We start from the raw sequence: 24,231 nt of genomic DNA, 5'->3' as shown, positions 1-24,231 counted from the left end.
CAAAACTACCTGGTGTAAGTGGTTCTAACGTTACCTGGAGCAGCCTGAAAGAGACTGGTAAGTCAGTGTCACCTAAATTAACCAGGAGTCTTTTCTGTATCATCTGGTACAATCACAGAAGAATTCTATCAAGAGAAAAGACTACAGCCTAAGACAGAGTAAAAGCGTTCAGATCGATGCATTTGCCGAGATTTCCTAGGTGGACCCTTTACTGGTACAGCTGTAAGGTTAACGGGAAACATCCATAAGCAGTTACCCAGCACAGTAGAAAGAGCAGCTTCAATGAGTTACGAAAACCCGCCCACCTTCACACCCAGTTCACTCACCCACACCCACCTTGACGTTTAAGGGATCAGCATGAAGGGTGACGAAAGCACAGAGTCTAAAAGTCTTCTGTCTACTTTAAGACAAACGGCATCAAGAGGGCGATCGCAAAATGCAAACGCAGTCAAAGCAGTTCCTCTCCACCAGAACACAGCGTTCTCTGCATTCACAGCTTAAAGCTCTGCATTTGTCAGACCTCACAGATCTTTATTCCCATCCCCGCACAAATAACCAAAGCCATAGACATACAGATCTCAGAACTCCGGTGAGAAAGCACTACATCTAGAGTCACTAAGGCTCCCTAAGCTCTGCCCCATACTCTTCAACAATCAAAAGTGTTTCCCACAACATTAACACCATGGAAACAAGATAATACAGTCGCACAAAGTACGTCAATTTTCTAATGGCCTCTCAATGGACCAGAACTCTCCGGCTCTACAACCAGTAATAAAACCCGTTTACAGCACCACCACAGCCATGCATCGCATCCAGTGCTCAGGCAGGGTCCACGCCCCACAGGCCCAAGGGTCACTGCTCCCCCCCGCCCCCCCCCCGGAGCCTGCCTGGACAACCTCGCCCCTGCTTCCTGCTACCACAGGGAAAGAGACCTGCCTTCCTGTGAAACTCAACCACCTTCCGCACCACGCCCTCCCAGTTTCTGCAGGCCTTCAAACCCTACGCCGTAAATAATCAGCAAACACAGCTACCCTCGCTATTTGCCTTTCGAATCATGTTCCATTGTGCTTTGCTCAATTTTTAGGTAGTTTATCCTTAGACGTTAAAGTCCCAAGAGGAAAACTAGATATTCTTCTTCTTTGCATCTGCCCAGAGCTTAACGTTGTGCCTTTCAAGTAACAGGTACTCAACAAATCTCTGCGAAACAGTCAGCCAAAATCGTTAAGTTCCATACCTAACAGGTATCGTTGAACCTGAAAACGCTGCCACTAAAGAATAACAAGTTTGGCTGCAGCTGTCACCTGTAAGCGGAGTCTCTAGTCCTCCCCCCGGCCTCCCCCCCCCACAAGACCCAGCGTGTGACCAAGGGCCGCCCTCGCTTCACGCGCAGAGCCCCTCTCCGACTCAACACGTTTAAAACTGAACGTCTTTCCGCTACTTCCCAAACCTGCCCTGACCCCTGCACCCTGGCATCCACGCAGATGCCCACGCCAGACCCTCAGAGTGGCTCCCCGCCCCCCTACGTCGAGCCAATCACCGCGTCCCGTCATCTTCCTGATGTCTCTGGGATGAGCCCACTTCCCGCCCTGCGCCGCTGCAACCGGCCTCGCTGTGGACCTACAGCTGCCCCCCCCCCTGCAATGCACGGGCAACTAAGGGGCGATCGTTAAACAAAAAGTATGTGTGCGGCGCGTACACACCCACACACATCTGTCCTAAAAACTCGTTAGCTCCCTCCCTACCTGACAACTGGCTCTTAGAATCTAATCTAAAAATCCAGAATGTGGCTTGAGAAGACCGTGGCCAATGCCGCCCCTCCTCCCTAGCTCACCAGCTCGCCCGGGACCGCGTGCCCCTTCACGTTCAGAGCTCCGGTCTCGGATAAACAGCAGGGTCCTGCGGCGGAGCACAGGGAACTACACTCAGTATCCTGTGATCAACGGTACTGGAAAACCATATGCAAAAGAACGTGTGTGTGTACATATATGTGTGTGTGTGTGTGTGTGTGTGTGTGTGTAACCGGGTCACTTTGCTCTACAGCAGAAACTAACACAACACTGTAAATCAACTAGACTTCCATAAAAAAGATTTAGAAGAAACAAAACAGGGCTCCAGTCTTAAGCACCTCTAGTCTACACCGTGCCAAGCTCTGTCTCGGCTCCCCTTTCCCACGTACACTAACTATCGCCTCTGCCCGAAACCCTGTTCCAGGTCCCGCGGGCGGCCACGCTCAGCCTCTGTTCAGCCGCCGCTTCCGCAGGCTGAGCCCTGGACCAGTTCCACTTCCTCCGCTCCGGCTACGACCTGCACCTCCTGTGCCCTGCTGGGCTCACTCTCCTCCCAGCTCGCGTCCGACGGCAGCCTTCCCTTCAAACAAGAGCAGAAACCCTGCCCGTCGTACACGCCACCGTACTCCTGCAGCATAGCTCTGCTGAGTCCACACACATCAACACTCATTCACGTGTGAAGCAGTCCTGGCCAGAAAGACTGCCACGATTTTCACCCCGAGCATGAACGTTACCAAGCAGCAAGCGTCATCAAGACGTTACTAAGTACTCAGCAATGGTTAGGCTACAAGAGTAGTTCAAAATAGGGGCCCAGCCCAGAAGGGACTTACAACTGAGATAGGGAAATAGCTTCTACGTAAAGGTACTCAACTAACAAGAAGGTATTATATAAAAGATAAACAAAATAATCCACTGCTGTAAGTTAGCGTTGAAAAAAAAAGGGAAAATAAAAACAGAAAAGAGAGTCTTTGAGTTCGATTATTAAAAGATGGACAGAATATAAACAAAAAGAAAGACAGTGGAAAACTCTGAGGCACCCAATCCTGCGGGTGTATGTAGTTACAGGATCCCAGGTTTACACGCATGCAAAGGTCTGATTGGAAGGAAAGGGGTTAAAGTTCAATGAGACTAAACTGATCACACAACCAGTTTATAGTTTTAGAAGGTTAAAGCTGAATACTTAAGAGAGTAGCACAATATGAAAAACAATGAAATCTGGGTAAAGGGATTAAAAACTTGATCTGATTAGGAATAACTGCCCGAACATTGGACCGTGCCAGCTACCGTACTTCCAAGTGTGTTCTCTGACTTCAAGCCCTTGACAGCCCTCTACCCTAAACGCTATTGTTACTGCCTCAGTTTACACATGAGGAAACTGAGTCTCAGAATACTGACAACATATTCAAGGTCACATAGTTGGTAAGTGATAGAACTGGGGCTGGATTACAGCAACTTCAGAGCCCTTAAGGGTCCATGGGGGAGAAGTCCTCTTTGAAAACAGTGTAATGTGGGCAGTGTTTTCAAATCTGCTAACAGGGGACAGGGGACACCGAAGGCTGCATATTCAGCAAAGCAGCAGCCGCAGTGCGCTAAGTCAGAGGTGAGCAGACTTAGACCAGAAGGACAGCAACGCCATTAGAACACAAGAGATCAGGGCAGTAGAATGTCGGGGCGGGGGGGGGCGGGTGAGGGGAAAGCAGATCCAAAAGTGAAAAATAAAGAGACGCTGGAATTCAAAGATGACTCTACAGTTCCTAATCTCAGATATGAAAAGAACAGTGATGCCATAAACAGGAACTGGGTACATTTAAAAGTGGGCCTGTTTTTCCACTTTAGTCTTTGCATGAGGTCAAGATGAGCGACCCATGGGCAAGGTCCACCAGACAGTGGGGACAGCGGCATCGGAGCTTGCTGAGAAGAACAGGCGAGATTCATCTTATAAGTACTAATGTTATATTTAGGTATATTTCTTAAACCAAAGGAGACATGTTCTAATATTAAAAAAAACTAACAACTGTTAGCCAAAAAGAGGGAAAAAACATTTAATAACACACTTCCCCACACAATCCCACCTTCCCTAAGCGGCCCTAGCAACAGCGGTTCTACATGTGTCAGCTCAAGACAAAAACTCCCAGCCACCCACTCATCCCCTACCAACGATTCCACACCCAATGCAGTATCTTTGCAGCATCTTTTCGAAACACAGAATATTGAGACCATCTGCTGAAGTACATGTGGAAATTTTAGCCACAAATTAGGCTTTCAACTTACTAATGGTAGCAATTTTTTAAAATTCTAATCAATTTAAGGCATTCCAAACAAATAAGGATTTCTATTAAATATCAGGGAACCGATGATGGATTTCCATTAGCAATTTTAGGTACAAACAGAAGACATCTGCAGACGATACAAAAAATTAGAATTGAAAATGTCATCTGATCTCCGTGTCTCCACGGCTAGCTACTCTCAAAACAGACAATTTTTTAAAAACAAGTAACAGAACAAAACATGCAGTATATCTTTTCTGCTGATGATCATTTTAACACCGTATATGCCCTTAAAAGGCTAGAAACATCCATATGTAAAAGCACATTTAGAAAAAGATGGAAGGATACAAATTCATATTAGCAATTGCTTGTGGGGAAGAAAAGGCAAGAGAACTGGGAAGGGCAACAAATTATGCTTCAACTTTATCTACACTGTTTCCTTTCTGTCATTTAAAAACAAATCTGAAACAAATAGGCCAAAATGTTAACATCTGTTAATCTGGGGTGAAGGTCATATGGTATTTACCCTGGTCTCTTCGCCATTCAGTATTTCTGAAATTTTACCCAAATTATTCAAAAAAAAAAAAAAAAAAAAGGATCCAACCTCTCGCTTAATGAAAATATCACACAGAGCACGTCTGACCCGTCTTGCCTGGATGGCCCCAGCTCCACTGGGTGAAACTCACTTCACCAAGCAGCCAGCTTCTATTTGGGACGTATTTCTTGAAACACAAGGGCCTAATTAGCAGGTCTGAACCCTGGGCTCGGTACCCTGAAATTCCTCTGTCTGGTGGGCCTTAACCACGGGTGAGTCCTCAGCGGCGACAGCCAGGAAAGAGCACTGGCCTCCGTGTCTCCTAGGGGAGCTGAGAGGAAGATTCCAGAAGGAGGAAGAGGCTGCTGGAGACAACTCTGGATAAATGCCCTCCCCACCCTCTCCCCACCCCTCCCCTCCCTCCCCGGTCCTCCTCCAAGGCCCCGCCAGGCGCCCGGAAGCACAGGGGCACATCCTGGGCTCCTATTTGTTCACTATGAGATGCACAGCACGTTCCGGAGGAGAGCCACGCATTCGCTCCGCCATCCCTCACCCAGAGGGCAGCAGCGAAACAAGAAGCGGGCAAAGCCCCGCCCTCAAGGACACGCTGCCTCCTCTCGGTCTCTTAATCTTAAGATGCTCCCCCCCAGCCCCCATCAAAGCCAAGGAAATTCAATCCTACCCGTAGCGAAACGATCCCGTAAGACTATCATGACGTAGGATGCGGTGCAGGTCAGGCCACCTGAATGGACAAAGGCCTGGGAGCCCCGGCTTCCCCGCTGCGCCCAGAACACAACAGGGGCTGGCACGGCTGCGTCCGGGTCAGCAGGGATTCCAGACAACGAGGAACTGATGAACTCGTGCATCTTACATTCCCCCCACTTTTTTTTTTTTTAACCAACAAGAGATTCATTTTAGCCACTGCCAGGATCCCTTAAACTAAGAGAACAAAATACACCAAAAGGAAACACCACTGTGCACCCACGCCACACTTCTGAGGTTCCGGAAGACTAAGACATAAAGAAGCAACACAACGATGCTGCAGCTCACGTCTCCGGGAGCGGACTCCTCTGAACGCGGCTCAGGCAGAAAGGAGACAGGTGGGGTTTCCAGTGCTCTGGACTCTAGGTTAGTAACAGCAACAGAGTCATGAAGCTTCTTAGGCTCCGGACCTCTAAAGGCGGGCCAGGGCCCAGCCAAGGCGGGGGGTGAGGACCGAGGCCTGAGCAGCTCCGCCCCGGGAGCGCTGCACACAGCAAGGTCACGACTGTCCGTGACAGACGGTGGGCACCTGCAGCGAATCCAGGATGTCAGCACAGACCACACGGAGGACGACACACGTCCCGGGACACGGTCCTACGATGCACGTCCCGGGACACGGTCCTACGCGTGACCGGAGTAGGGGGCGGGTAGGAAAGAATAACCCGTGGGCCTAAATACGACAGGCTTTCAAAGTCCCAGTGTGGGCGAGCCAAAGGATGGACGGCAGGCCGTGCGTGCGCCGCAACACGGAACGTGGAGAGACCGTGAAGGGCAGGGCGAGCAGCAACGGCGCCACGAGACCCCGGGAAGGAAGACCTGCCGGCAGCTGCTCGCTGACGGACGGCAGAGACGGGAAACCGGCCCTGCAGGGTCTCCAACCACACTGCTGATTAACAAGGAAGAGCAACCGCCACTTGTGGACCTTCGATCTGTGCCAGACGCGACACCAAGGGCTCTCGCCACCCTCGCCTGAGGCAGGCACTGCCGCCAGCCGGCTTCAGGTGAGAAAACGGAGGCTTAGAGTAAATAATGTGCCTTCGTTCGTAAGACCAGCAACGAGCAGAGCTAGAATTTGAATCCAAAAATGTTTAGCATATTATTCAGCCTTGAAGAAGGAAATCTTGCCATTTGACGATGTGGATGAACCTGGCGGATATTGTGGTACGTGAAACAGGCCAGTCACAGGCAGAGGTGCTACATGGCACTGCTTCTGTGATCAATCTAAACAGGCAGACTCACAGAGCAAAGAGTGGAGCGGTGGTCTCCAGGGGCTGGGGGCAGGGGGACGCGGGGAGGCATGAGACAAAGGGTACAAAGTTTCAGCTTTAGGAGATGAAAGTCCCAGAGATTTGCACAGCACGGCGCCTACAGATACACCACCACGCGGTATTCTTAATCTGCTCAGGGGGCAGATCTTATGTCAAGTATTCTTACCACAAAGTAATAATACAGAGGGCAGGAAGAAACTTTTGGAGCTGATGGCACAGAGTGTACCAATGATTTCCCAGATGTACACTTATCTCGAAATGCACACTCATTAAATTGCAGACATCGAGTACATTCAGCTTTTTGTATGTCAGTCATACCTCAACCAAGTGGTCTGCAAAAAAATGTTCCTGTTTTACAGTCTACATCCTTAACCATTAAGACATACGTATATGGCCTTAAGGTCTTCGGTGACCAGGGCAATAAATACCAACTAAACTAGGAAGCGAGTAGGAGAAAGAGACTCTCCAGGACACGGGGACCGGAGGTGTAGTCACCATCCAGAGCACCAGCCCGGCAGCCTCACGAGGAGGCGTCTGGCCTTGAAGAAGCTAAGTGTAGTTTAAAAAACCGTACAACCTAGTGTTATGCACATTCTCGTAAAAGGAAGTACTCGACTGTTCCCGTAGATCTGCTGGAAATGCAACGTAAGCCCTGACGCTGTCGCAGGCAGACGCACGCTTCACTGGGAACCACAGGCCAGAGAGGAATTCCAGCTCGTGCTGCCTCAGCTCAACCTTCCAGTGAGCTCTGCCCCCTTGGTGATTAAACAGGGATCTGAGGGGAACCCACGGTGGACACGCAAATGCTCTCTTCCTGGCCATTTGTAGACGGCCTAAAAATGTCACAGTCGGCTTCAGAGGGAAGAGCAGCTGAAATCAACGCTAACTCGGAGACATTCAAACATCCAGGGGATGCCACAAAGCAAGTGCAGACCGACTCCCGCAAACGAGGCTCAGGTGGGCTCAGTGGACCCGAGCTCGCTGGAACCCCGGCAGTTTGGAGTCGCTCACACAGAAAGCATGGCCGGAACCCAGACGATGGGCAAAGCCGGGGGGGGTGGGGCGGGTGTGCGTGTGTGTGCGCGTGTGTAGGGGGGTCTGAAGACAGATCGAGGCCTGAAGCCACTCCCACAGCTGAGGGCCAGCAGCAAGAAGAAGGGCCAGCAGCAGGAACAGAGAAGAGATGACACCGTCTGAGAAGCCGGAGAACTAAGTGCCCCATCCGGCCATCAACTCAGTCTCCGCCCGAATCCGCATCCAGCCCAGCCCTGCCGCGCTGCCCCCCCCCCCCCCGTCGCCCCCTCACCAGTGTCCCCCCGCACCGCGTCGGGGCCCTCCTGCCCTCCCGGCCTCACCACGCCAACAGGGAGAACTACCCAGCGCCCACATGTGGCCAGGACATCTCCACAAGGTCCCACAGACTTGCTCTCAAACTGAGGTCTCTTGTGGAGGGTGAAGGGTGGGCATAAAAATGCCACATCTTCCCGGAATGTCCATTTCACACAATGGCAAGTGACGTTTAACCTATCAGATCAAACGTAAACTTCAGAACGATTTTATGCTGGTGGTGGGCTACTCCTTGAAGAGCCCTCAGACTTCTCCCGGGCAAACTTCTGTCACTGAGGGGTGCGCTTTGGTGGAAAGTGTTAGCGCGCTGGCCGAAGCCGGTTAGACTCGTGCCTTTCCAGACTAAGATAAGGAGCCAAAGAAAGACAGACTGAAGATGTATAAAAAGGAGAGAAGAATTCCGGTACGAGTTCAAATCATATGACGCTCTCACACTATCTGCTCTCTGATGTTTAGAAGAACAGGTGACGTGGGTCTGAATCCAAGCTTTTACCACTTCCTAGTCACATGACTCAGGGCAAATTATTTAACTTCTCCATGACTTGGTTTTTTCCCATTTGCAAAATAAAAATGACAGTAACTTAAAGGGCAGCTGTAAGAATTAAGCATAAATATCTAAGGAGAGCTAGCTCAGCAAAGTGCCTGGCTTACAGCAAGGGACCGATAAACGGCAGCGATTATTTGTCAACTCCAAGCCTGTCCCAGTCTGCTAAAGCGTTCCAAAGCTTTTATTAAGTCCACAGTTATTCTCAGACCGGAAAATCGCTATTCTGATAAGCAGTCCCGCCTCAGCAGTCACAGTCTGTCCCTGAGGGATATTTTAGGCTCCATATGCAGAAGAGTAAATTTAATTACCCAGTTCTGGAGTCCTCTGGAGGTCAGAAACACGGAGGACACCAGAAGCCAAATCAAAATCACTTTAGCTGTCATTTACAAAGTGTAAGACACTGCCCTGAACACAAGTTAACAAATCTTAGTCCTGAAACCATGTGCATCAGTAATGAAATAAAGCGCTTTGCTGAGCACACCAATCTGAAATACACACGAGAGGAAGGGTACAGGACCAACTAGTGTGTGAAGAATCCCACTGTTGATCACGGGTGTGAGTCAGTTCCCAGGAGGGGTTTCACAAACGTACAAGTGTTTATATAACCTTTTGTCATCCAGGTACTGAGTATCGTGCATTCAGCAGTCACTCCAATTATGAGAAGGAATGCGGGGAGGGAGGAGCAGCTGAAAACCAGCCTGACCTGAAGCAGAAGGACCTGCTCCAAGTCACAGGCGGCCCCAGCAGGAACCCGGGTGAAAGTCTGCAGGTCAGGACTGCAGGCATCTGCCTCTCCTTTTTCTCTCACCCGAATCCAACAGACGCTCTAGTTCCATTTGACTTGCCCCTCAGATAACCAGTTTTACCTACTGCTTTCGCTTTTCCAAAGAAAACTTTATCTTCTATCATCCATTTCTCAGCACTATAAATTTTTAACGGGGAAATACTGCAACCCACAGAATGCCAGTGACAAATTTATATAAACGGTCAACTTTTCACCTGTTTTATTGCACCATCAGCACCTTCAAGGCAGGATGCCTTATACACTTTCAAATCTGCTCTCAAAACACAATGTAAGATATGTAAAAGGATAATTACATGCAATAAACACATTATTCTAGAGGCAAGAAAAATCTTGGTTTAACTCAAAAAAATTCCAATTCCTTTAATAGCACCAAGATGTGTCTACTATTATATTTTATTTCAAATTAGTTAAGTTACTTTAAGAATACAACAAAAGGAATTTTCTGTTAATAGTTTCCTTTGGATTTACTTACTTCTACAAACCAGTGCAATTTAGCTTGGTGTTTCAAAGAAAAAGGACAGACCAATTTCTTCATCCTGAACAAACTTGAAAACCAGTGTTGAAAACTATTTTTTTTTAATCAAACATTTAAGCTGCCTTTTCTCTACTAACTACATCTCAAATAATATACTTTCTCTTTATTAAAATATCCTAATAAATTAAAAAGGAAGACAGAATTTAAATATCACGATTTTGCAAACCCCTAATAAAATAATGGATCTAGGCAATGATTATCAATGACCGTGAACATCACAGAGAGACAACCAACACTGCCTGAATCCAGCTACCAGTACACTCAACCACCTAGGAAGCAATTTTGCCAAAAAAAATAGAAACTGAATCAAATCAAGATCAGATTAGCATTTACAGGAAATAAAAGAACAGAAGAACAGGTTAAACCGCACATTAAGTTGAGAGCATCACAACAGGTTACTACCTGTTATAATTCTTCTTAATTATGATGTTACCAAGCAAATATTTTTTGATACACGCACAGGACATTTCTTCCAAGTCTCTTTGTGATTATCTCCGTCTAAAAAGATGAGAAAAAGCAACCAAGTAATAGCATGTTTGTGGATGTGTTTACTGTGTTAAGACAGCAAAATGCACAGCTTCATATACGTCTGGAGTTGCTGATCTCAGAAATATTTGCTTTCCTAGTGTTACTAAACTTTCTTTCACTGGGAAAAATACAGTCGAGCTGAGCCAAGAAGTGGCAAGTCCCTGCTTCTAAGAAGATCGCTTTAGGAGTAAGTAGGCAAAGCAGCTGGGTCTGGTTCAGCACCGTCAGGCAGACATCAGAATGAGGCGCTGGCCCTCGGCTGCGCTGGAGGAGATGCTAGGTGCCAGCTCCTTGCTCTCAGGGTCCAGGAAATCCTGGGACTTCTCAAGAACCTTTCAGGACATAAAAACTATTTGTGCAACAACGCTGAGAGGTTGTGCTTTTCACTACACTGACATGTGCACGGATGATATTCAAGCCAGGCAGTGTAAAATCACTGGCACCTTAGCACAAAGCAGGGCAGGGGCACCAACTGTGCAGGTCATCACAGCAGTCCTCACCAAGAGGAACTCAGGGGGAAAAAAGCACCAGTTTCACCTAAGAATGTCCTTGAAGAAACGGTGAAAACTAACAACTGGGTGACATCTTGACCCTTGAATGCATGTCTTTTTAATATTCTGTGTGACAAAGTAGGAAGTGCACATAAGAACCTGAGCTGTCCACTGGAGAATGACGGTCATCTCGAGGAAAAGAAACTGTGCCAGTTGCTCTATGTGTAAGCTGAACTAGCGGCTTTTTTAATTCCCCATAGAGTAGTATTCTTATATAAATAACTGGAAGACAAACTGAGTACTGAAAGTTGGGTATCTGGTAAACATTTTCTCAAAACTGAACCCAGTGAGCCAGACGCTTCAAGGAAAACACCTGAAATGTTTGTTGCCAATAATAAAATTCAAGCTTTCAAGCAGAAATTCAGTTTTTGGAAAAATTATACCTGCCGCCAGGAACTCTCATGAAAGCTTTCTCAGTACTCACAGATTCTTCTGATGGGCTCACTGGTGATCCTACAAATGGGCTTTTTTTTTTTTTTTCAAATGGTATCATAACACATGCCAATATTTGGCAGATTTATATAATTCCATGAATGAACATTTTCTCAATCATGTATGGGTAAAAAGATTCAAAGTACAAGACAGACCGATAGATTTAAATGTAACAGAGCGAGAAAACTTTACTGATTGGGGTTCAGCTTCTACTCTGCAACTCAACTTTAAGGAACTACCACTTACAGAGTTTTAGTGTAGGATCAAAGAATGATTACCTAAAAAGAATACTAAAATACTCCTCTCTTTTCCAACTGCAGGTCTGTGGAAGGTGGGATTATCTTCATATATTTCAGCCAAACAATAAATCACAACAGAGTGAATACAGAAACAGATACGAAAATGCAGCTGTCTTTACTAAGCCAGACATTAAAAAGAGCTGCAAAAACGTAAAACGATGTCACACTTCTCAATTATTTTAATAAAGTTATTTTTCATAAAGAAGTTATTTATGTCAACATATAATGGGGTTATTATTTTTTAATGAATTTATAAATAAAATTTCCTGTTGGAAGTTCTAACCCAGTAAATACTAATAGATACAACCCACACAGACAAAGCATCCTTAATAATTTTTAAGAGTGTGAAGTGGTACTGTGACCAAAGGTTTGAAAACAACAGCTGCGAGAACTGGAGTCTAGGGCAAGGCCATGCTTCTTCAAAGCTCTCAGACATGACTTTGATTTCTCCTTGGAGCAAAGTTGGGAGCCCAGCAGGAGCCAGGTGACAGGGAACCCAAACTACTCCACATCGTTACAAGTCAGGATCTGGGAAATGAGTAGGAGGATGGCCTCTGGGGTCCTGCAATGTTCTGTTTCTTCACCTGAATGCTGGTTACACAAGTGTGTTTGCTCTGTGAAAATTCAGTGAGCCGCACACTTGGGACAGATGCATTATATATTTCTAGGTATACGGTGTACGCATTTTTCTAGGTATATCTTACACTTGAATAAAGTTTTTAAAATTCACGGTATAAGATGCATAACGATCTCTGCTTTGTTCTTCCAAACCCACGATGGCTTTCAACTAACCAGAGTCATCATATACAACTTACTTTGGAAAAGCCTGATGAAAATAATTCAAATATTTAATTTAAAAATCTCAAGACAGACAACTGTAACTTTTCAGGGTTAAGAGCTATATACCATCTAGGTCAGTTTCCTTACCAAGATCAGGAAGAGAATTCTCTGCTTGCTTCTCCAGTTTTTTAAACGACAGTGAAGTCACAACAAATTTTTTAAAAATGAAATCAAATATAATTTTAAAAAATGAAGTCTCCCAATTAAAGGCAAAACTAAGGATGAATTCCTTTCAGGGTATGAAAGTGATCAAGGGGCCGCTATCTCTGCTAATCTTCAACACATCATCGCCAAGTCTAGACAAATGCAGCGAGGCAAGAACACACAGAGAGCAAGAACTGGAAGGAAATGACAAACGGCCATTATGTAAAGGTGAAATCATCATCTTCATAGAACACCCAAAAGAAAAAGCTGGCCACTAAAATACCATAGATTGCTCCCCTTGCAAAAAACTTAAATACAGATAAATAGGTCAGTGCCAATTCACAGAAAGGGAAACCCACACACTTAATAAGCATCTGATAAGATACTTAACTGCACTAGTAATCAGAGAATTGCAGATAAGAGCAGTAACATATGTGCCCAGACGCTCCATCTGTGGCATCAGGTTAGAAAAAAATTATAAGGTCAGAAACTATCAAGTGCCAGCAAGAACGTGGGGAGTGTAACCGAGCACAGCCAGCCCAGCTAATCACCTGGCAGAACTCAAGGAAATTACGGCTATGCCTGAGAGAGGGTGCTGTGAGGAGAAAAGGGGGAAACGCAATAAATTAACACGAGAGGCTCTGCGAGGACCAGTGGTGATAGAGGGCCACTAACCCAGCTCTGCACACCTGATGTGGGAGAGGGGGTCCCCATGTCACACGCCCCTTCGCTGAACCGGCATCTCCCTGTACATCAGGCCCTGCGCCCGTGCGGCAGATCAGGTCCCTGCCCTCAGAGTTGACGTTCCAGTGAAACAATAAAGAGGAAACAGATAAAGCTACGGTTAAGCGTGTGATCACTGCTACAATGGAAATAAAATGGGTGATTGTGACAGGAAGTGATGGGAAGGGAGGGGCTACTACCCAGGGGATGGCCAGAGAGAAGGCGGCTCTCAGAGATCCGTGGGAAGAAAGTGAGCCAGGCATCCAGCAAGCTTTGGAAAGGTGTCCAGGAACTGCATCCCGGGCATCGAGTTCAGTCACCGTGCTCCAGGGGAGGCTGCAGACGGTCTGAAGGACATCCAGGTGCTGCCTTGTAACTGAGCCCCAAGGAGCCACCTTTAAGATTCCTGTCCTATCAAGTAGGGACTACGGTGACTACAGCTAGGGTCCAGTATATTTTGACCAAAGAGTTCAAGCTTTTTAGAGGGAGAAAAAGACACCAGCGATGTGAATGCTCTACGTCTCTAAAAAGGTTTCTGGAAAATCATTAGGATCCACAAACTTTCCCTTCATTCACTAAACGGAAGTTGAGTACTCCTGTATCCTTCCCACAGCACACGGCAGGGAAATGAAGATACAGATAAAAGTTTCTGTCCTCAGGGAACATACCTCAACTTTACAAGGTTCAGGATTCTAGTTATTTCCTTCACTAGTTGACTTTTATGATTAAAAGCCAGCATTTATTGCATGCTTGCAAGCCTCCAGGCAACGTCCTACGAGTTTTTACACACGTTTGAGGTCACGTAACACTCCCAACAACATACTACTACATTATTTCCACTTTAGAAATGAAAGACCAGAGGTAAGAAAGTTGCCTGATGTCAAAGAAGGAATAACAGGCAGAGCAGGCATTCAAAGCCTCGGTTCTTCACCACCACATTTATATTCCCCCCTGGAATCTTGCCAGTGGTTTTCCCCGACCAGAAGCATCGCCACCCGTCACCCTGGAACTTATTAGCAGTGCATATTCTCAGGGCCCACCCCCAGACCTGAGGAATCAGAAACTGTGGGAGCGAACCAGCCACCTGAATTTTAACAAGCCCTCCCGGTGATTCTGAGGACCGATAAAGTTTGAGAACCTCAGCCTAAAGTTTTCATACTCAACTGTATGAATGTTAAAGGTGAAATGACTACCATTTTGAAAATTCCAAAACGCGAAATTGTGACCCTATTTTAAAAAAGATCAAAATGATATTAATTCATTTCCTCATTACCCACAGCACGGCACCTCCTCCCCCTGGACTCTGTACCCTGATTAGACCGTCTAAAACATAGTCAACTCCGATGGGCCCTACTGGGGACTGAGCTACATTCCAAACATGAAAGGGAGCACAGAGGTCCACACAGAATCTTCACAATTTAAATCCCGAGCCATATTAGGAAGAGGAAAAACAAATATTTTGAGTATCAGCTGCAGAAGCTTGGCAAACCTTGGTCCATGGCTCCACAACCCTTTTCATCCTTGGCTCCACTCCAGATTTTTACAACCTTGTTTCCACAAACTTCCAAGTGCCAAAACAAGAAGTTTCCAACCCTCAGAAATGTTTGATTCTCATGATTCAAACTGCTGTTAAGTACACGTACAGAGGCACTGTCTTGCAAAGAGCAAGCTTTTCATCACGAGTAAAGCCAATCAAGAGGCTTTTACTGTACAGACTACAGCAATAAGTGCTAAAGTTTTCCCGGCCCCTGAGCTGGACCAGCCCTCTAGGGCACCCTACCCGACCCTTCTCTTCTCAAAGCAATATTTAGACCAGTGCCTTCTTTTGTCCCCAGATCAACTGCCCAATATGAACACCCCAGCTCCGTGCGTATTCAAGGTTTCCTATTTCTAATGACGCCTTTTTCCAAAGGGAATGAGAGACCGAGTATCGGAGGTATGTTCAAGCACCTACCGTAATTCGAGAACCTATCACATGCCAAATAACTCTCTCCAGCCATTCCCTTGCGTACACAAGTCGTTCATTTTACCAAGTTCAGGATTCTGCTTATTTTACATAAATTTGAAGCCGGCAGCATTAAGCAGCCCAAGCCTGGACCACAGGGCGGCTGTGAACCTGACTCAGAATGCTCCCTGACTCGGGGAAGCCCACACTCGGGCCGCTTTTTCATCACCAGGCTGCTTACACCCGCCCACCGCCCGGCCACGCTCCCCCAAGGGCGGGCAGCCCCCCCAGGAGCTTCCTTCCTGGAAGGAGCAGCACCTCCTGATTTTCCCCTCCCAAACCACCATCACCTCCCCTGGGGGCCAGAGCTGGTTCCGAGAAGCAACCGCCAAAGCTCTCCTGCCCACACAAAGCTCAGCGGAACTGGATCATACAGACACACACCAACCGCCTACAGACCTTCTCACCTGAGTGCTCGCGCTGTCTTTCAAAAGTCCAGGGTCTTCCGCAAAACACCTCACAAAATGCAGTCACCCTAACCAGTCCTTACTCCGCACTAACCCTGCCATTTCTAACCCGAAAACGGCACGGCATTTTACCAAAGCCGTGGCTGTGTTTTCTCATCTCCTTTCTGTAACTATCGGTGACAAGCAATTTAACCAGTAACCAGGCCAGTAACAAGCAAGCTCCCGCCACCCAAGGGAGAAAGAAAGCTCCCTGCTCTTTCCTAAGTGAAGCAGACAATCATGCTTTCCCAAAACAACAGAAAGATTTACGAAGTGAGCATTCAAGGAATAAAAACTGTTTTACGTGCCTGGAAAAAAAGATTTTTAACTTAAGTATTCGTTCATAGCAGGTATCGAATAATCTTGCTATATATAGCCACTTTATCCTACCTCTTCGTTTAAAGAATCAGTAATCTAAGAGGGCAGAGCATAAAGCCACGCTCAAAGAGTTCATCAGAGTTCACACAGGATTTCAACAAAACACACACCATTAAAAACAAACCAGTTCAAGTGTACGTAAATAAGGACCAATAAATTCACACTCTGTTCTAGGTTCCTGAGCACAGCAAGAACCAGAGAGTTTTTTAGCTGTTGTTTCTAAAATTACTAACAACTTCCCTCACTTTAAATTAAGCTGCCATGTCCTTCCAAATAATCTCATTTAATAAAACTGACTTAAATCACTGATTGCAATTCTGTTTGAATTTCAGTGGTGACAGTTGCAGCACATTTGTATCTTTGTCAGTGAAATGCTATTAATAAAAACAAAAAAAATCTGATTGAAATCTCCAGTAAACAGCACCCAGTGCACCATCTAGTGGAAGCTGTGTAATGTGGTAATTAAATCTTTTTCGAAGGGTAGAAACCCTGAAAAATCACATGCGGGCTACAGGCCCTAGCTAAGAATACAGGTAAATACCCTACAAACAGCCTAAATCTCTTTCCAACTTCCCACACTGCAAGAGGTGCTAATCAGAAGAGATCTCACTTTCTGTACAAATTAGCAGATGATAAAGGCTGCTTTATGGAATGTTCTGCTTGGGTGCTAGAAATTTTAATTTGACCAGAGGAGTAAAAATTAAGTAAAGAACTGATGTGTATAAAATTGATGACTAATAAGAACCTGCAATATAAAAAAACAAACAAACAAAACAACAAATACTAAACTTTCATTGGGTTATTTGTATGGAAATATGTTAATATAAATGTTTCAGACATTACGTGAAATTTCTAAAAATCTTATATGTTCTGGTATAATGTTATAAGTCGTAATTCTAGTTATTACTTTAAAATGTATATCTCAGAAATAACTAAAAAAAAAAATAATTCCTAATGTTCCAAAAAAAAATATTAAGTAAAGACATTAATGCAAAAACAAATAAATGAGTAAACAGAATCAGAGCCGAATGGACAAGCCCTACGTAAGGGATGCCTTACATGACAAATAAGTTATGTCAAAATGTACACGTTCCACCCAGCAGAGCACCTGCCATGAAAACAAGATGTTGCTTCATGATTAAACAGCTCCATTCAGTAATAAATAAGACATTTCCATGTTCCTGATGACTAATAAATTTAACATGACCTAACAACTCCCCGGGTTCCCCAAGCCTTGACATCACTCAAGGGGTCCCTCTCAACTACCCATCTAACCCCACTTGCCGTTAACCCCCAAACTCCCTTGGGTTACTCCCATCAAGGAAGAGATGATTTTTACATGTTCGACACTTCTAAATTCATAATAAACACTTCCTGAAACAAAATCGTAACCAAAATGTATTACGCTTCAGTTTTACTTGCCTTATGAATATTAACTAGTTCAATTCAGAAAGCAGTATTCAAGTCCAATGCTAAGCCAGAGATGCAAACAAAGAAGATAAGATTTTCTAATGTGGAAAACCTCCCAAAACTTAAAATAAGAGATTTTTCACATAGCACCGGTTTTCTTACCTGTGTGAAAAATCACCTTTCTGGTGAAATTCAAACTATCTTAGCAACCTAGGAGGGGAGAAAAAAAAAAAAAAAAAAAGCCTAAGAATATTTTACTTGGAAATAACCATCTCCACCTCTGACTGGTGTACATGGGAATCAAATCGGTATGCAGAAGCCTGCTTGATGGTGGGAACCTTACTGGATCGTGCATTAAACCCATAACAGGTATATAATCGCAGGAGTCTACAGACCTGGAGCAGAATTCCCTTCATCTCTAGGGCTCTGAGTTTACGTACCTCCAAAATGGGCGTGAGGTGCACGACCTGCTTCTGGAGAGTAAGAGAATACCAATATTGATGCAGGGCAGTGAGCTTCTCAATTCAAAGACCTAAATGCAGTGCACCTGGAAGGGAGGATCTGCTCCAAGAGTCCTCACTATGCCATTTCTGCTAAAACTCGTGACCTTCATTTCACTTGTGAACAAATGGTGAATGAGAAAAAGCTATTACGCAAGTCAAAGAAAAGGTAACAGCAATTCAAGGTGCTTCATTACAGGTAAATCACATCACTGTAGTTAACTGCCGAGGACTTGTCTGCAAAGTATTACTGCGTGGGTAGCAGGTGCATCCCTAAAACCTAAAGCCCGGAGGCTGTGTTTAGAAAGGCTTTTTTTTAGTCGAATGCTAATGATTAAAAAATAAGAAAAAGAATCTCAAGTCTACACCCACCCACGAGGAGTCACAGAGACAAGCTGCCAACCCCAGACTCTTGCACACTAGCTCGGCATCGCCATCCACGTTGCTCCCCTCGTCCCCACCGCACGGCCCGCACTGCAGCCCAGACAAGGGTGAGTCACACTGTTGGGTCTACTTGTCACGGAAGAAAAAACCCCGAATAAGTTCACGTTAAAGGCTGCTTTGAATTTTAAAATAATAAGTAATAAGTAAATCATATTCCTGGCTAAACGCACTGCAAAGGGCCCGTGTCCACGAAGGCTATAACTCACACCACCTAAATACAGACACCTTTCCCGCTTTAAAAAAAAAAAAAAAAAAAGCCACTCGGCTTATCGCTCCTCATCAGCAGGTCCACTGCGCCGCGAGCCGGACTGACTCAACTCCGTGTCTCCCCTCCACCTGCAGGGCTCCCCGCCCCGCCAGGTGCAGCGGCCGCGCGCTCCCAGCGGAGGCGCCCCGAGGCGGGCGGGAGGCTCCGGGAGACGCGGACCTGCCGGCCGCGGCGGCGGGAGAGCCAGGGAGCCCGCCCCGCGCCCGGGCTCGGACAGGCGCTGCAGCCCCGGCGCCCCTTACCTGCTCCGGGCGGCCGTAGCCGCGAGAGGCGCGCTCGCTCCGGCGCAGGCAGCCCCGGCCGAGGAAAGGAGGCTGCGACCGCGGCCGCCGCGAAGGACAATCAGCAGCCTGCGGGCTCGGCACCGCCGCGGCGGGCGCAAGACGCACGAGCCCGGGAGCCCGGCCCCCGCTCCAGCCCCGCAGCCCCGCGGCGGGGCGGGGCCGCGGCCGGAGGGGAGGGACGGGGCGGGGCGGGGCGGGGCCGCTCTGCCCGTGGGGCGAGAACGCGGCGGACGCTGTGTAAGAGGCGCCTGCTGATTGGCTGCGATAGGGGCGCACGTCTCCGATTTGAAGACAGGCTCGCCAGCAGCGCTCCCTCATTGGTCGGTAGGTGAAAACAAAGCAGAGCCCTGATTGGTGGCAGCCCTGTAGCTCCTCTCCTCCTACCCCAATCATCGAAGCTCCGCCTCCGCCCGCTCCGCCCCCGGGTGGCTGCAGAACCAGCTGTTTCGTGGACCAGCTAGCTGCCTTCCTTAAGGGAACCCCGGATGCCCAGGTTCCTTTGCTAGACGCGAGCTTCCTTATTCCACCAAGAGTCTTTGATTTCCGTATGAACTTGGTGAATAGCAGCTAATCTTTAACATCGCTTAGATTTAGAGCGACCTCTTGGGTGTTTTTTAAAATGCTGCCTAAGATTCACAGGGAAATTGGCATATGCAAAAAGAAGGTGTGAAATGTTTTCACCCCTGGCGAGATTATGCTGTTTTTGTTTTTGTTTTTAACCTTTCCGTGTTCCATATTGAACGCGTATTACTTGTATAATTAGAAAAAACAATGTTTAATAGGAAATGAATAAGGTACACAGAATGGTAAAGGCAAACTTTGAGGATATCCGTGGGAACTAATCCTTCCACAATAGAAGAAAATACAGTAATAAACGCAACACCTGAGGGCCATCAAAAAAGTACATTCTGGTATCAGCCCCCTTCAGCTGTCTTAAAGAACTTTATAAATATGACTGAGCTGTCTTAAAGAACTTTATAAATACTCTTTCCATATAACTACTATTTACCCAACATATAGTGTACAGTGAACTGCCCAGTAAGCAGATTCATAGCAAGAAGTGAGAATACAAAATACACAATAAAGCTTTAACCAAAAAAGTAGACTACAGAAAGAAATTTAGAAGATAAACTGGAAAACTCAGCTAATGGAGGGAATTTTAAGAAAGAAAGGAACGTGACAGCCCTCAGAGATGAGACTTAGATTTTGAAGACTGAAGCAGAGGGAGGAGAAGGGAGTGAAGATGAATACCTAGAGTCATCTGAGCTCTCAAACCACGCCAGCCAGTCTAGAAAGGGGGCGAAGTATATCTCACCGGGGGACCACACTCGCTTAACCCTCTCTAGCTGCTTTCCTCTTCTATTTGTTCTTTTTGTCATTCCCACGAGGTTCAGAAATAGGCTATTTGAAGTGAAGCACTTCACCCAACAGCTCCATAAATTTTATAGTGTTGAGAAAAAATGGAGATCGACAAAAGTCAAACGTAAGGAAGGAAAGGAATGTTAAGGTAAACATGAACTTGAAGTGATGTAAGGACAAGAAACCTAATACAAAGAATGAGACAAATCTTTTTTTCTCTCATTTCTGGAGAACAAGGTAAAGCTCTTTGGAGGACAGAGTAACCTCATTACCTAACAAAGCCTTTTTTATAGAACCCTTGAAAGAAATGCAATTCTAAACGATAGTCTGAAAATATGTGTCCCAGAGTAGTCTGAGAGAGAAACTTAGTCTTGAGATCTAGTTTTGTTTAAAAGAAGAAGAAGGGGGTGGGGAGGAGGGAGGGATGAGAAGGGCTTAGCACTCCTAGTAAAGTTTATTCCACAATAACGCCTAAGATTCTGTCACTAACATTCTTTCTTTGAGATTAAGTAATTTATATCAAAGATTATTCTTTTATTCACTTACTCACCAAACATGTAATCAATATTAATTACCAAGTACTACTAGTTCCTGCCATGAACTAGGCACTCTACTAAGTATAGTCTTGAACAAGACAGACTGGAAGATATTTATCAGTTGGAGAAGACAGATAATGAACCAGTGAACAGATAAAGTTACAGAAAGGGATCAGGGCAAAGAAGGAAACAGTGACCTGAGGGATGGGGGAGTGACTTTAATTAGGGAAGAGAGGAATACTCTAAGGAGAAATGCTCTAGGAGAAATGCTAAGATTTGAGGTGCCACCTAAGTGAGAAACCACAGCTCTACAAAACTGCAAGGCTATGACATTCCTGGTAGAGGAAACAGCAGGGCGAAGGCCCTGAAGGAGGAAGAAAAGTCACGTGTTAGAGGAACAGAGAGAGGGCCAGGTGGCTAGGCTGGTACAGGAGGGGTGGTCCCAGACAGGGCAGAGAGGACGGCGGGGCCTGGTAGGCAATGGTGAGAAGTTTGTATTCTACTGCATGGACTCCTGATGTGTTGATCAATACTTCAAGCGTCAGTGAAAGGTAGGCCTTCTCTCCACTTCCCCAGGTGGGCCGTTTTCTTCCAGAAAGGGACAAAGGAGATTTCTTTCTCTTAAGTTGCTAATATTGCAATCAAATCATTAACTTTTTAAATGGGCGTTCATTGACTAAGTCAGTCTATCAAGCATAGATCTATGAAGAGCACACTACTTGCCAAGGACAGGCTGGGTGCGAGACACAGACCCGAGTGGAGCTATCGGCAAACTAGCTCTGCACAGGCGATGGGGGAACTCAAGGGAGCTGTGGGAGCACAGTCCTGAAGGAGATGAGGAATCGCTAAATCAGGAGTCATCCCAGTGACAGGGGACAAGGTTCCAGATCCAGGGGCAAGAGCAGATGAACACTGGGCAGCAGGCAGGAGGAAGGGAACCTGAGGCGAACCTTAGAGACCACGGCACAAAAAAAATGAACTCTCCGCACATCACAAGCTTGCCTTGCACGGGTGGACCCAGGAGGTGGAAACAAAAACCCAATGAGTGACAACATTCCGAAGGCATGGGGGCTGGCAAAGTATGAGAATTAATGAGCTGATCGCTGTTTCACATCGTCATCTCCTTCATTTCTTCAACAAAAGTCATTAAAATTAGTAGATACCTGCTTTTCACTATGACATTCTTTTTTGGATAGCAATGGGTTAAGAGTGTTAATCCTATCTGACCAGAATTAGGGCAGAGCTAAAGCCCCTGGGGTAGAGATCTGTGCTGCTAGTTCCAGCCTTTCCCTGTGCTTGTTGGTGCACTCTTTCTCAGTTGAAGTTACAATTAGCAGATATCCATAAGGGAAGAGAGCCAGCCCCTGCCAATCAGAGGAAAGGCTGGGAAATGTCATAGAATCTCAGTACACCTGGCTGATGGTGCGTCAAAAGATACAGCAACTAAGAAATTTAAGAATGCAGTCTTTGCAATGTCTGACACAGTGCTTCAAAGCCACTGAAAAGTAATTCCTCTACCCTAATAATAGAGTTCAAAAATTAATTATAAAGATAGAGGGGTGTCTTATAGAAGCCAAAGATTGGGCTGGCTAAAAAGTTCGTTCGGGTGATGTTGTGGGAAAGCCCGAATGAACTTTTTGGCCAACCCAATATAAGCAAAAATAAGCCAGTCTTCAGGAAGGCTAGGAGCCAGAGACTGAAAAGCGATGAGAAACTCAGCTGAAGTTTTCTCTGTCTTCAGACCTGCCTCTCTCTCCACTTCTGCTCTAATCTTCTCCAGAAAACAGCTTTCCAGGCTCCTGTGTCCATAAGTAAGAGTAAAGCCACCCCAGACACACACACACGCACACACATGCACACAAACACACGCATGACTGAATCAACTCCCTTGACCCAAACCCAAGTTCCATGGAGAGAAGATATAACTGGCCCAGCTTGGTCTCCCCCTCCCCCCACATCACCTATGGTGTAGGGAGGGTGGAGGTCACCTATGGTGTAGGGAGGGAGGTCACCATCCCTCTTGATGGGCAGAGATGTCCTTGTGAACAGGCACTGGGCAGATGACCAGAGAGGCCTTCATCGCGTCCCCCAGTCAATGAGACTCCATTCTCTACTCAGTGACAGTCTTCCCCTGTCCTTTCGCACCGACATAGAGGCCCCCAGGCCAAGGCCAGTGTCCTCAATGGTGATTGCCGGCTTTCTTGATATCTCCCTACTCCAGGTGGCTTCCCGACACCAAGTACCCTTGTCTCTTCCAGTTTCAAGTTGCCTTTAGCCTTCTACTAATTCCAAATCCCCCTACCTGGAGGATACGTCTTGACCTCAGTGTATTTGAAGAGCGAAAGCACTTGCCAGGTCGGTGACCTTGCTCTCGGCTCTGAAGAGACCAGCGTGTAGGGCAAGCAGAACCTTAGGGCCGGAGGGAAGCAGAAGGCGAAACTGCCCAGCACCGTCCCTTCAGCACGCCCTCGGAGGGAAGCCTGCCCCTGCCCCGATGGAAACCTGGCTGTCTCATCACTGCGCTGATGGCTGTTCACTATTAAAAATCCTTTGATCGGTTTAAACCACAAGATATACAGTTTTAATTCAGAAATTTTAATACAAATGCCAATATTTTGATCAACACTTCGAGCTTCATTGACCTGAACTTGAAACATCCGACTGTGCCTCTCATGACCTAGACAACGCAGTTTTCTCTGGCTGCCACCCCCTTAGTTTCTGGTCCCTGAAGGCCACCTTCCATAGGTGTTCCCATTGGCGAGGACCTCTCCAGGTATTCTGGTTTCAGCACCTCCAGCGCAGCTCCCTCCTCTGGTCCTCAGGAAGCACTCATACATGCTTTACTGGCAACAGTGGTGGGCATGCAGCTGCTCCCAGGGCACACGGGTCCTCCTCCTCCCCCGCCCTCTCTCTCTCTGAACTGCTGCCTCAAGCTGCTACCGTCAGCCTCTCCACTGTGGATACCTCGGGTGAAAGCCAGGCATTCCAAATACCGGAGGACACAAGTCAAGTTGCCCTCGTGGTGCTTTAGACGCCCCCTCTCTTGTGAGATAAACAGGAAGCGCTTGGACGAGTGGTTATGTGGGACTCGGCACCGCTTCCCTCAAAGAAAACCTTCGTAGGTTCTTCCCTAAACTCCACCTCTGCCCTGTTATCCGATTTTGAGTGAGGGATTTTGAAGAGTCCTCAAAGGGCCAAGATATTTCCTTTGAGATTTGCTTCTGGCTCTGG

The 24,231-nt window shown here is 46.6% G+C and overlaps 1 protein-coding gene across 3 annotated transcripts in view; it reads right to left on the bottom strand.

Annotated features, from left to right (window-relative positions):
- MPP7 (MAGUK p55 scaffold protein 7) overlaps nt 1-19,164 on the bottom strand; it is a 261,766-nt gene extending 242,602 nt beyond the window's left edge. For 2 of the 3 annotated variants that reach the window (XM_068539180.1, XM_068539161.1), the window contains exon 1: nt 19,064-19,164. The gene's annotated coding sequence lies outside the window, so the exon portion shown is untranslated. Of the gene's footprint in view, nt 1-15,782; nt 15,816-19,063 lie in introns of those variants that run through there. The other variant, XM_068539171.1, reaches the window with a different exon arrangement.
- Nucleotides 19,165-24,231: the final 5,067 nt, after the last annotated feature.

This window comes from Eschrichtius robustus, chromosome 1 (genome assembly GCF_028021215.1).
Source record: "Eschrichtius robustus isolate mEscRob2 chromosome 1, mEscRob2.pri, whole genome shotgun sequence".
NCBI classification, from domain to species: Eukaryota; Metazoa; Chordata; class Mammalia; order Artiodactyla; family Eschrichtiidae; genus Eschrichtius; species Eschrichtius robustus.
This window is presented reverse-complemented; position numbering and strand designations above follow the sequence as displayed.